The 13799-nt window shown below is 39.8% G+C and overlaps 1 protein-coding gene across 1 annotated transcript in view; it reads right to left on the bottom strand.

The window, feature by feature from the left end:
• The window catches only part of AGO2 (argonaute RISC catalytic component 2), a 598276-nt gene that overhangs the window by 107633 nt on the left and 476844 nt on the right, over positions 1 to 13799 (bottom strand). The window lies entirely within an intron of this gene.

Raw genomic sequence — 13799 nt, 5'->3', positions numbered from 1 at the left:
CCTGAATTCTGCCTTTTTAATGGACCTTTTACTATATCCACGTTGTATTAATCTTTCTCTGAGTTCCTTTGCTCTTTGATTGTAATTAGCTTCATTTGAGCAGTTTCTACGCATTCGTAGGAACTCTCCAGTTGGTAGTGCTCTTATGGTGTTAGGTGCATGTGCACTGGTGCTTTGTAAGAGGCTATTTGTTGCTGTTTTTTTGCGATGAACATCTGTAAGCAGATTTCCTTGGTCATCTTTTGTTATTAAAAGGTCCAAGAAGGCAATTGATTTTTGGTTAGCTTCATGTGTCAATTTGATATTAAATTTGTTGTTATTTAGCACCTGGAGGAATGCATCTAGTTCTTCTTTTGAACCCTCCCATAGGAACAGTACATCATCAATGTACCGCAGCCATAAGGGTATGTACTTTAGGAAATGATCATTAGTGTCAGAGAAGACTGTACTGTGCTCCCACCACCCTAAAAATAGGTTGGCGTACGTGGGAGCACAGGCCGTCCCCATGGCAGTTCCACGGATTTGTAAGAAGAATTGATGGTTAAATGTGAATGAATTGTGTGTCAGGACAAATTTTAATAGTTCCAGAACAAATTTGTCATGTTCAATATTTTCTTCGGATCCCATTTTTAGAAAATAATCAATTGCTTGTAGACCCAGATCATGACGGATGCAGGTATACAGTGACTCAACATCCGCCGTTACTAACCAAGTGGAGGTAGTTACTTGGATGTTAAGTAATTGATTTAGGACATCACGGGTGTCTTGTACATAGGAGCTTAGTTGGGGTAGATATTCTCTCAACCTGTAGTCTACATACTGGCTCGCCTTTTCGGTAATGCTATTAATTCCTGAAATAATTGGGCGTCCAGGAGGATGTTTGATGTTCTTATGCACTTTCGGAATGAGATAAAAGGTTGGTGTTGTTGGTTCAGAGTTTTTTTAGAAAGGAATGCTCTTTAGATGTTATGATTTTTTGTTTTTTTGCAGAATCAATGAATTTGTTATATTTTAACAAATACTCTTGTGTTGGATTAAAGTTTAATTTTTGATAACAGGTTTTATCATTGAGTTGTGATTCTGCCTCTTGGAGGTATAATGTGATAGGCCAGATCACTATATTGCCGCCCTTGTCAGAATTTCTGATAATGACATCTTCCCATTTCTTCATTTCATCCAGAGCTTTTAGTTCTTGTTTAGTTAAGTTCATTGCTGTCTGGATTTCTCCCATTTTCATTATTTCGGAACAGACCAGTTGGTTGAAGACCTCTATTTGGGGACAATCCTGTGACTTAGGCATGTATTTAGATTTGTTTTTAATTCTCTCTCTCCATGACTTTTGTTTGACAGGTTCGTTTTCTTTAAGTAACTCTTCTAAGGTTTCCAGACAGTTTTGTTCTTCCTCTGTCCATTCTTCTGTGTTTAAGGGGTCTGTCGTTTTATTATATAGTCTTTTGAGAGTTAATTTCCTTAAGAACAATTGAAGGTCTTTGATTACGTCAAATTTGTCCATCGTTGGTGTGGGACAAAAGGACAAGCCTTTTGACAGTACATTTTTATGATGTATAGTTAGAATCTTGTCTGATAGATTGATTATCCTCATTGTTTCATCTTTATTTGTGAGAATGGGCTCGGTGGTCTCCGATAGGGAGTATGTCCTTGTTTGTTGGATTTGTTTTGTGAGCGGCTTCTCATTGGTCTCTTTGTTTTTCCTCCTGCCTCTTCTCGTGTGTTTTCTTCTGAAGAGGCATTGTCCTCTAAAAAATTCTTCCGTTTATTTCGGTTAGAGAGTATGTTCGGGCCAGGGGTTGATGTGCCTGGTTCAGGTTCTGTATCAGTATTTTCTGATTCCTCTCCTTCTGTGTCTGAGATGTCACTTTGTACTATGTTCACTCGTGATTGTCTATTTGGGTTGGTGTTAAATTTTCTTTTCCACTTGTATACTTTTTTATTTTCATAGTCAGACTTATCTCTACTCAATTTCCCCTGTTTGGTTTGTTTGATTTCCTGTTCATATTTTTCCAGTTCTTGTTGGTATTTTTTGTACATGTTTTCAAAATCTTTATTTGTTTCGAACTCCTTCAGCATCTGATTTTGTTTTTGTATTTCGATTTCTAATAAGTCATATTCTGACTTATCATGTTTGATTAAAATTTTCATAAGTTTGACCGAACACTCTGTGAGTGCTTCTTCCCATTCAGTGCCTAGATTTGGGTTTCGGAATTCGAACGCCGGGAAAAGTTGTATCCGTAAGCCTCTGGGTATGAGTTTATGTTCAAGATATTTTTCGAAAAAATGGTGATTCCACCATAGTTTGTCCTGTTTGTGCATGGTTTTGTGAATGTTTTTTAATGCTAAATTCATTTTATCCTGTACATTGACTGTTCCATTTTGAGGATTTTTAAAGACCTCATTCAGATCAGCCTCTCTTTTTTGTTGTCTGGATAGTCTGTCAGTTTCCCACTTGGATGACATTGTACTTAGGCAACAACGTGTGTCTAACTGTACCACTATTGATTATAATTGTTCTTTATTTTTGAACAATTACACGGTGTGCTCTATTGGTAGAGAATCCTGTATTACAGGTTTTTGTATTACTTGGTAACAGAAAGAGAGAACCAATGGCACTACTTTTTTATTATTGAAAGAATTATTAGAAGCTCTAGATCTCTATATATGGCAGGCTGGAGAGTATATCCCCGATCAATGCTGTGGTATATGAGTCTGTGGTGCTGTGTACTGTATATAAATTATGGAGGCTGGATGTGGTTAAAGAGATAACCACAGAAAGGAGTACACTTGTAGCACTCAAGAGCTTGTGACTTTATGCTTTTTTATTCATAAGGGTCAAAGTGGTGAATAAAGTGGTAGAATGTTAGTAAAGACAACACTAGTTCCCTATTATACTAATTAAAACCTACTGACCTATATTTTCTCCAAAACGAAGTTTCATAACGTTCTAAAAGTTATATCTTTTATTCGCCGATGATGTCACGTTATCCTGCCCACTATTTTCAGCACTGTGTGTTCAAAATACTTAAACCAATAACTTTGTGTTTAAAGCGCCATTTTGAAACCTAGGTATTGTAAACGGATTGGTACAGAGCAAAGGATACCCACGGAGTGGGTTTGGAAAACAATTAAATTTGCAGACAAGATTTCTGATATACGGTAGAGATATGTTAATGAAATGCTATTGATAAAAAGCGTATTTGGGGTAGTTAGTTAGTAACAGGCATAGAAAATATTTACTTACAGTGGCCCTTTAACTACTGTGCTCTAAAGTACACTAACACCCATAAACTACCTATGTACCCCTAAACCGAGGTCCCCCCACATCGCCGCCACTCGATTACATTTTTTTTAACCCCTAATCTGCCCACCGCCACCTACGTTATACTTATGCACCCCTAATCTGCTGCCCCTAACACCGCCGACCCCTATATTATATTTATTAACCCCTAATCTGCCGCCCCCGCTATAGCTGACCCCTGCATATTATTATTAACCCCTAATCTGCCGTCCGCACGCCGCCACCAGCTACATTATAGCTATGTACCCCTAATCTGCTGCCCCTAACACCGCCGACCCCTATATTATATTTATTAACCCCTAATCTGCCCCCCTCAACGTCGCCTCCACCTGCCTACACTTATTAACCCCTAATCTGCAGAGCGGACTGCACCGCTACTATAATAAAGTTATTAACCCCTAATCCGCCTCACTCCCGCCTCAATAACTCTATAATAAATAGTATTAACCCCTAATCTGTCCTCCCTAACATCGCCGACACCTAACTTCAAGTATTAACCCCTAATCTGCCGATCGAAGCTCACCGCTACTCTAATAAATTTTTTAACCCCTAAAGCTAATTTTAACCCTAACCCTAACACCCCCTAAGTTAAATATAATTTTATTCTAACAAAATAAATTAACTCTTATTAAATAAATTATTCCTATTTAAATCTTAATACTTACCTGTAAAATAAACCCTAATATAGCTACAACATAAATTATAATTATATTATAGCTATTTTAGGATTAATATTTATTTTACAGGCAACTTTGTATTTATTTTAACCAGGTACAATAGCTATTAAATAGTTAAGAACTATTTAATAGCTAAAATAGTTAAAATAATTACAAAATTACCTGTAAAATAAATCCTAACCTAAGTTACAATTAAACCTAACACTACACTATCAATAAATTAAATAAAATACCTACAATTAAACCTAACACTACACTATCAATAAATTAATTAAATACAATATCTACAAATAAATACAATGAAATAAACTAACTAAAGTACAAAAAATAAAAAAGAACTAAGTTACAAAAAATAAAAAAATATTTACAAACATCAGAAAAATATTACAACAATTTTAATCTAATTACACCTACTCTAAGCCCCCTAATAAAATAAAACCCCCCAAAATAAAAAAATGCCCTACCCTATTCTAAATTACTAAACCCTGAACAGGGCCCTTTGCGGGGCATGCGAGCTCAATCTGATTGGCTGATCGGATCAGCCAATCAGAATTTTCCTACCTTAATTACGATTGGCTGATATAATCCTATCAGCCAATCGGAATTCGAGGGACGCCATCTTGGATGATGTCCCTTAAAGGAGCCTTCATTCGTCGGTAGTCCGTCGGGCCAGCAGGATGTTCTGCGTCGGAGGTCTGCAAGATGAACATGGATCCGGAAGAAAGAAGATAGAAGATGCCATTGATAGAAGACTTCAGCCGGATCATGGACCTCTTCAGCTCCCGCTTGGATGAAGACTTCAGCCGGATCATGGACATCTTCAGCCCCCCGCTTGGGCTTGGATCAAGACATCGGAGGAGCTCTTCTGGATCGATCGGTGAACCTGGTATGGTGAAGATAAGGTAGGAAGATCTTCAGGGGCTTAGTGTTAGGTTTATTTAAGGGGGGTTTGGGTTAGATTAGGGGTATGTGGGTGATGGGTTGTAATGTTGGGGGGGGGGGGTATTGTATGTGTTTTTTTTTACAGGCAAAAGAGCTGAATTCTTTGGGGCATGCCCCGCAAAGGGCCCTGTTCAGGGCTGGTAAGGTAAAAGAGCTTTGAACTTTAGTAATTTAGAATAGGGTAGGGCATTTTTTTATTTTGGGGGGCTTTGTTATTTTATTAGGGGGCTTAGAGTAGGTGTAATTAGTTTAAAATTGTTGTAATATTTTTCTGATGTTTGTAAATATTTTTTTTATTTTTTGTAACTTAGTTCTTTTTTATTTTTTGTACTTTAGTTAGTTTATTTCATTGTATTTATTTGTAGATATTGTATTTAATTAATTTATTGATAGTGTAGTGTTAGGTTTAATTGTAGGTAATTGTAGGTATTTTATTTAATTAATTTATTGATAGTGTAGTGTTAGGTTTAATTGTAACTTAGGTTAGGATTTATTTTACAGGTAATTTTGTAATTATTTTAACTATTTTAGCTATTAAATAGTTCTTAACTATTTAATAGCTATTGTACCTGGTTAAAATAAATACAAAGTTACCTGTAAAATAAATATAAATCCTAAAATAGCTATAATATAATTATAATTTATATTGTAGCTATATTAGGGTTTATTTTACAGGTAAGTATTTAGCTTTAAATAGGAATAATTTATTTAATAAGAGTTAATTTATTTAGTTAGATTTAAATTATATTTAATTTAGGGGGGGTGTTAGGGTTAAAGTTAGACTTAGCTTTAGGGGTTAATAAATTTATTAGAGTAGCGGTGAGCTCCTGTCGGCAGATTAGGGGGTTAATACTTGAAGTTAGATGTCGGCAATGTTAGGGAGGGGCGATTAGGGGTTAATACCATTTATTATAGGGTTATTGAGGCGGGAGTGAGGCGGATTAGGGGTTAATACATTTATTATAGTAGCGGTCCGGTCGGTAGATTAGGGGTTAATAAGTGTAGTTAGGTGGAGGCGACGTTGGGGGCGGCAGATTAGGGGTTAATAAATATAATATAGGGGTCGGCGATGTTAGGGCAGCAGATTAGGGGTACATAGGGATAATGTAGGTGGCGGGGGTGTACGGAGCGGCAGATTAGCGGTTACAAATAATATGTAGGGGTCAGCGATAGCGGGGGCGGCAGATTAGGGGTTAATAAGTGTAAGGTTAGGGGTGTTTAGACTCGGGGTACATGTTAGAGTGTTAGGTGCAGACGTAGGAAGTGTTTCCCCATAGGAAACAATGGGGCTGCGTTAGGAGCTGAACACGGCTTTTTTGCAGGTGTTAGGTTTTTTTTCAGCTCAAACATATCCCTCAGGTATTCATGATTTAGGGCAGCATCAATATATGGGAGGCGCAGTGAGAATTATGTCCCACCAGTTCCCATTGCTCTAAAACCACCACTGCTCTACTGAAGAGACTGATATGGACTACGGCTACACCCTAGAACAAAGCAGAACAATCTTGTACTACTTTTAAAATAATAAACTCTTGATTGAAGAATCTTTTCTAACACCTAACTTTACCAATTCCTAGCACTATCGTAGGCAAAGAGAATGGCTGGAGTGGGAGGGAGGAGCTATTTAACAGCTTTGCTGTGGTGCTCTTTGCCGCCTCCTGCTGACCAGGAGGTGAATATCCCATTAGTAATTAAGATGATCCGTGGACTCAACGTGTCATAAAAAACATAATTTATGCTTACCTGATAAATTTATTTCTCTTGTAGTGTATCCAGTCCACGGATCATCCATTACTTGTGGGATATTCTCCTTCCCAACAGGAAGTTGCAAGAGGATCACCCACAGCAGAGCTGCTATATAGCTCCTCCCCTCACTGCCATATCCAGTCATTCGACCGAAACAAGACGAGAAAGGAGAAACCATAGGGTGCAGTGGTGACTGTAGTTTAATTAAAATTTAGACCTGCCTTAAAAGGACAGGGCGGGCCGTGGACTGGATACACTACAAGAGAAATACATTTATCAGGTAAGCATAAATTATGTTTTCTCTTGTTAAGTGTATCCAGTCCACGGATCATCCATTACTTGTGGGATACTAATACCAAAGCTAAAGTACACGGATGATGGGAGGGACAAGGCAGGAACTTAAACGGAAGGAACCACTGCCTGTAGAACCTTTCCCCCAAAAACAGCCTCTGAAGAAGCAAAAGTGTCAAATTTGTAAAATTTTGAAAAGGTGTGAAGTGAAGACCAAGTTGCACCCTTGCAAATCTGTTCAACAGAGGCCTCATTTTTAAAGGCCCAGGTGGAAGCCACAGCTCTAGTAGAATGAGCTGTAATCCTTTCAGGGGGCTGCTGTCCAGCAGTCTCATAGGCTAAGCGTATTATGCTCCGAAGCCAAAAGGAGAGAGAGGTTGTCTAAGCTTTTTGACCTCTCCTCTGTCCAGAGTAAACGACAAACAGGGCAGATGTTTGACGAAAATCTTTAGTAGCCTGTAAGTAAAACTTCAAGGCACGGACTACGTCCAGATTATGCAAAAGACGTTCCTTCTTTGAAGAAGGATTAGGACACAATGATGGAACAACAATCTGTTTATTGATATTCCTGTTAGAAACCACCTTAGGTAAAAACCCAGGTTTGGTACGCAGAACTACCTTGTCTGAATGAAAAATCAGATAAGGAGAATCACAATGTAAGGCAGATAACTCAGAGACTCTTCGAGCCGAGGAAATAGCCATCAAAAACAGAACTTTCCAAGATAAAAGTTTAATATCAATGGAATGAAGGGGTTCAAACGGAACTCCCTGAAGAACTTTAAGAACCAAGTTTAAGCTCCACGGGGGAGCAACAGTTTTAAACACAGGCTTAATCCTAACCAAAGCCTGACAAAATGCCTGGACGTCTGGAACTTCTGCCAGACGTTTGTGCAAAAGAATAGACAGAGCAGAGATCTGTCCTTTTAAAGAACTAGCTGATAAGCCTTTGTCCAAACCCTCTTGGAGAAAGGACAATATCCTAGGAATCCTAACCTTACTCCATGAGTAACTCTTGGATTCACACCAATAAAGATATTTACGCCATATCTTATGGTAGATTTTCCTGGTGACAGGCTTCCGAGCCTGTATTAAGGTATCAATGACTGACTCGGAGAAGCCACGCCTTGATAGAATCAAGCGTTCAATCTCCATGCAGTCAGTCTCAGAGAAATTAGATTTGGATGATTGAAAGGACCTTGTATTAGAAGGTCCTGCCTCAGAGGCAGAGTCCATGGTGGAAGAGATGACATGTCCACTAGGTCTGCATACCAGGTCCTGCGTGGCCACGCAGGCGCTATCAGAATCACCGATGCTCTCTCCTGTTTGATTTTGGCAATCAGTCGAGGAAGCAGAGGAAACGGTGGAAACACATAGGCCAGGTTGAAGAACCAAGGAGCTGCTAGAGCATGTATAATCGTTGCTCCCGGGTCCCTGGACCTGGATCCGTAACAAGGAAGCTTGGCGTTCTGGCGAGACGCCATGAGATCCAGTTCTGGTTTGCCCCAACGATGGACCAGTTGAGCAAACACTTCCGGATGGAGTTCCCACTCCCCCGGATGAAAAGTCTGACGACTTAGAAAATCTGCCTCCCAGTTCTCTACGCCTGGGATGTGGATCGCTGACAGGTGGCAAGAGTGAGACTCTGCCCAGCGAATTATCTTTGAGACTTCTAACATCGCTAGGGAACTCCTGGTTCCCCCTTGATGGTTGATGTAAGCCACAGTCGTGATGTTGTCCGACTGAAATCTGATGAACCTCAGTGTTGCTAACTGAGGCCAAGCTAGAAGAGCATTGAATATTGCTCTTAACTCCAGAATATTTATTGGGAGGAGTTTCTCCTCCTGAATCCACGATCCCTGAGCCTTCAGGGAGTTCCAGACTGCGCCCCAACCTAGAAGGCTGGCATCTGTTGTTACAATCGTCCAATCTGGCCTGCGAAAGGTCATACCCTTGGACAGATGGACCAGAGAAGAGAATCTCTGGTCTCTTGATCCAGATTTAGTAGAGGGGACAAATCTGAGTAATCCCCATTCCACTTACTTAGCATGCATAATTGGAGCGGTCTGAGATGCAGGCGCGCACATGGCACTATGTCCATTGCCGCTACCATTAAGCCGATTACTTCCATGCACTGAGCCACTGACGGGCGTGGAATGGAATGAAGGACACGGCAAGCATTTAGAAGTTTTGATAACCTGGACTCCGTCAGGTAAATTTTCATCTCTACAGAATCTATAAGAGTCCCTAGGAAGGAGACTCTTGTGAGTGGTGATAGAGAACTCTTTTCCACGTTCACTTTCCCCCCATGCAACCTCAGAAATGCCAGAACTATCTCTGTATGAGACTTGGCAATTTGAAAGCTTGACGCCTGTATCAGGATGTCGTCTAGATACGGAGCCACCGCTATGCCTCGCGGTCTTAGAACCGCCAGAAGTGAGCCCAGAACCTTTGTAAAAATTCTCGGGGCAGTGGCCAACCCGAAGGGAAGAGCTACAAATTGGTAATGCCTGTCTAGAAAGGCAAACCTTAGGAACCGATGATGATCTTTGTGAATCGGTATGTGAAGGTAGGCATCCTTTAAGTCCACTGTGGTCATGTACTGACCCGCTTGGATCATGGGTAAGATGGTCCGAATAGTTTCCATTTTGAATGATGGAACTCTGAGGAATTTGTTTAAGATCTTTAGATCCAAGATTGGTCTGAAGGTTCCCTCTTTCTTGGGAACCACAAACAGATTTGAATAAAATCCCTGTCCTTGTTCCGTCCGCGGAACTGGATGGATCACTCCCATTACTAGGAGGTCTTGCACACAGCTTAGGAATGCCTCTTTCTTTATCTAGTTTGCTGATAACCTTGAACAATGAAATCTCCCTTGTGGAGGAGAAGCTTTGAAGTCCAGAAGATATCCCTGAGATATGATCTCCAACGCCCAGGGATCCTGAACATCTCTTGCCCACGCCTGGGCAAAGAGAGAAAGTCTGCCCCCCACTAGATCCGTTTCCGGATAGGGGGCCTTTCCTTCATGCTGTCTTGGGGGCAGCAGCAGGCTTTCTGACCTGCTTGCCCTTGTTCCAGGACTGGTTAGGTTTCCAGGCCTGTCTGGAATGAGCAACAGTTCCCTCTTGTTTTGAAGCGGAGGAAGTTAATGCTGCTCCTGCCTTGAAATTTCGAAAGGCATGAAAATTAGACTGTTTGGCCTTTGATTTGGCCCTGTCCTGGGGAAGGGTATGACCCTTGCCTCCAGTAATGTCAGCAATAATTTCCTTCAAGCCAGGCCCAAATAAGGTCTGCCCCTTGAAAGGAATGTTGAGTAATTTAGACTTTGAAGTCACGTCAGCTGACCAGGATTTAAGCCATAGCGCCCTACGCGCCTGGATGGCGAATCCGGAATTCTTAACCGTTAGTTTAGTCAAATGAACAATGGCATCAGAAACAAATGAGTTAGCTAGCTTAAGCGTTCTAAGCTTGTCAATAATTTAATTCAATAGAGCTGTCTGGATGGCCTCTTCCAGGGCCTCAAACCAGAATGCCGCCGCAGCAGTGACAGGCGCAATGCATGCAAGGGGCTGTGAAATAAAACCTTGTTGAATAAACATTTTCTTAAGGTAACCCTCCAATTTTTTATCCATTGGATCTGAAAAAGCACAACTGTCCTCAACCGGGATAGTGGTACGCTTTGCTAAAGTAGAAACTGCTCCCTCCACCTTAGGGACCGTCTGCCATAAGTCCCGTGTAGTGGCATCTATTGGAAACATTTTTCTAAATATAGGAGGTGGGGAAAAGGGCACACCGGGTCTATCCCACTCCTTGCTAATAATTTCTGTAAGCCTTTTAGGTATAGGAAAAACGTCAGTACACACCGGCACCGCATAGTATCTATCCAGCCTACACAATTTCTCTGGAATTGCAACTGTGTTACAGTCATTCAGAGCAGCTAATACTCCCCAAGCAATACACAGAGGTTCTCAAGCTTAAATTTAAAATTAGAAATCTCTGAATCAGGTTTCCCCGAGTCAGAGATGTCACCCACAGACTGAAGCTCTCCGTCCTCATGTTCTGCATACTGTGACGCAGTATCAGACATGGCTCTAACAGCATTTGCGCGCTCTGTATCTCTCCTAACTTCCCCCTTGACAGAACTCTCTGGTGATAATTCTTTTATAGATAAAGACTGATCTTTACTGTTTAAGGTGAAATCAATACATTTAAGTACACATTCTCCTATGGGGCTCCACCATGGCTTTCAAACATAATGAACAAGTAGGTTCCTCTGTGTCAGACATGTTTAAACAGACTAGCAATGAGACTAGCAAGCTTGGAAAACACTTTAAAACAAGTTTACAAGCAATATAAAAAACGTTACTGCGCCTTTAAGCAACACAAATTTTCCCAAATTTTGAAATAACAGTGAAAAAATGCAGTTACACTAACAACATTTTTACAGTGTATGTAATAAGTTAGCAGAGCATTGCACCCACTTGCAAATGGATGATTAATCCCTTAATACCAAAAACGGAATAACAAATGACAAAAACGTTTTTTAAACAGTCACAACAACTGCCAAAGCTCTACTGTGGCTTTTTACCTCCCTCAATACGACTTTTGAAGCCTTTTGAGCCCTTAAGAGAAGTCCTGGATCATGCAGGAAGAAGCTGGATGTCTGTGTCTGTAATTTTTGCTGTTCAAAAAAATGCCAAAATAGGCCACTCCCACTCATATTACAACAGTGGGAAGCCTCAGGGAACTGTTTCTAGGCAAAATTCAAGCCAGCCATGTGGAAAAACTAGGCCCCAATAAGTTTTATCACCAAACATATGTAAAAAACGATTAAACATGCCAGCAAACGTTTTAAAATACACTTTTATAAGAGTATGTATCTCTATTAATAAGCCTGATACCAGTCGCTATCACTGCATTTAAGGCTTTACTTACATTACTTCGGTATCAGCAGCATTTTCTAGCAAATTCCATCCCTAGAAAAATATTTTAACTGCACATACCTTATTGCAGGAAAACCTGCACGCCATTCCCTCTCTGAAGTTACCTCACTCCTCAGAATATGTGAGAACAGCAAAGGATCTTAGTTACTTCTGCTAAGATCATAGAAAACGCAGGCAGATTCTTCTTCTAAATACTGCCTGAGATAAACAGTACACTCCGGTACCATTTAAAAATAACAAACTTTTGATTGAAGAAATAAACTAAGTATAAAACACCACAGTCCTCTTACGACCTCCATCTTAGTTGAGAGTTGCAAGAGAATGACTGGATATGGCAGTGAGGGAAGGAGCTATATAGCAGCTCTGCTGTGGGTGATCCTCTTGCAACTTCCTGTTGGGAAGGAGAATATCCCACAAGTAATGGATGATCCGTGGACTGGATACACTTAACAAGAGAAAAGAATATATATATATATATATATATATATATATATATATATATATATATACACACACAAACATACATATATATATATACACACACAAACACAAATTAATTTATATTTCATGCCACCATTTCACTGCCAAATGTAATCATATACAAAATAGTTAACTTTTTCACAAACTGGGTTTCTCACTCAATTGATGTACATACTGCTTGTGCAATCATGGCACAAATGGTTGTAAAAGCTTCTCTCTGATCCCCTTTGTTTAGAAATAGACATATGACTGCCATTGCTTTTTGGTAATTCGAATGCTGCTAATTGCAGCTGTGCACCACACTTCTTTTCTTCCAGACAGTGAAGGAGTTAATCAGGCAGGATGTAAAGATAATTTTAGCTTTAGAATAGAAATTACCCTCCCACCTGACACCTCCCACCCCCTGATCCCTCCCAAATAGTTATCTTCCCTCTTTCTTGTCAACACCATCCTAGGCAGTTTTTTTTTTTTTTTTTTTCTGCAGTGTAGTGATCCTCCTCAACCCACCCAACCTCTCTGATTCCCCCAAATAGCTCTCTATTGTACTCCGGTTCCATATGCGGGAAGATGCCTGGAGCTAAGGAACTCCAGCTCTCTGCTGTAACCTTATATCTGGCAATGAGGGAGCTTCCTGCAGCTCTGATTATATATATCATGCGGTATCATAGGGAAAGTACAGCACGTGTTAAAAAGTTGAGAGATACAGCCCACATTGTTCATTAAAGACAGAAGTCTTTAATTAAGAATACTGTACATTAAAGACAGAAGTATGAAGAATACTGTCTCTAGAAGTTATGGTTTTACTCAATGTTTATCAATTAACAATGCACTATTTTAAAATGATCTGCTAAATGTTAATTTTAATACTCAGGCTGTACAGTGATACCAGACATGAAATACTGATACTCCGTATAACATATTTGCATGGATGTAATTTTTAAATTTAACATCACTTATTTTATGATGCTGCATATTAATAATTAAAAACGTGTTTTCTCCGATAGTCAAGCAATTAATAATTGCCGCACTGAGATTTATTTTTTCCACACACACAGAGTCCATTTAAAGGACCAATAAACAGTAGATTTGCATAATCAGCAAATGCAAGGTAACAAGACAATGCAACAGCACTTAGTGTGAACTTTAAATGAGCAGTAGTTTTTTTCTGACAATTTTAAAAGTTATGTCCATTTCCACTCCCCCGTACCATGTGACAGCCATCAGCCAATGACAAATGCATACACGTACCATGTGACAGCCATCAACCAATCACAAATGCATATACATTTATTCTGTGCATTCTTGTACATGCTAAGTAGGAGCTGGTGACTCAAAGTTTAAATATAAAAAGACAGCACATTTTGTTAATGGAAATTGAAAAGTTGATTAAAATTGCATGATCTATGATGG

Source organism: Bombina bombina, chromosome 5, assembly GCF_027579735.1.
Source record: "Bombina bombina isolate aBomBom1 chromosome 5, aBomBom1.pri, whole genome shotgun sequence".
In the NCBI taxonomy this organism is placed as follows: Eukaryota; Metazoa; Chordata; class Amphibia; order Anura; family Bombinatoridae; genus Bombina; species Bombina bombina.
This window is presented reverse-complemented; position numbering and strand designations above follow the sequence as displayed.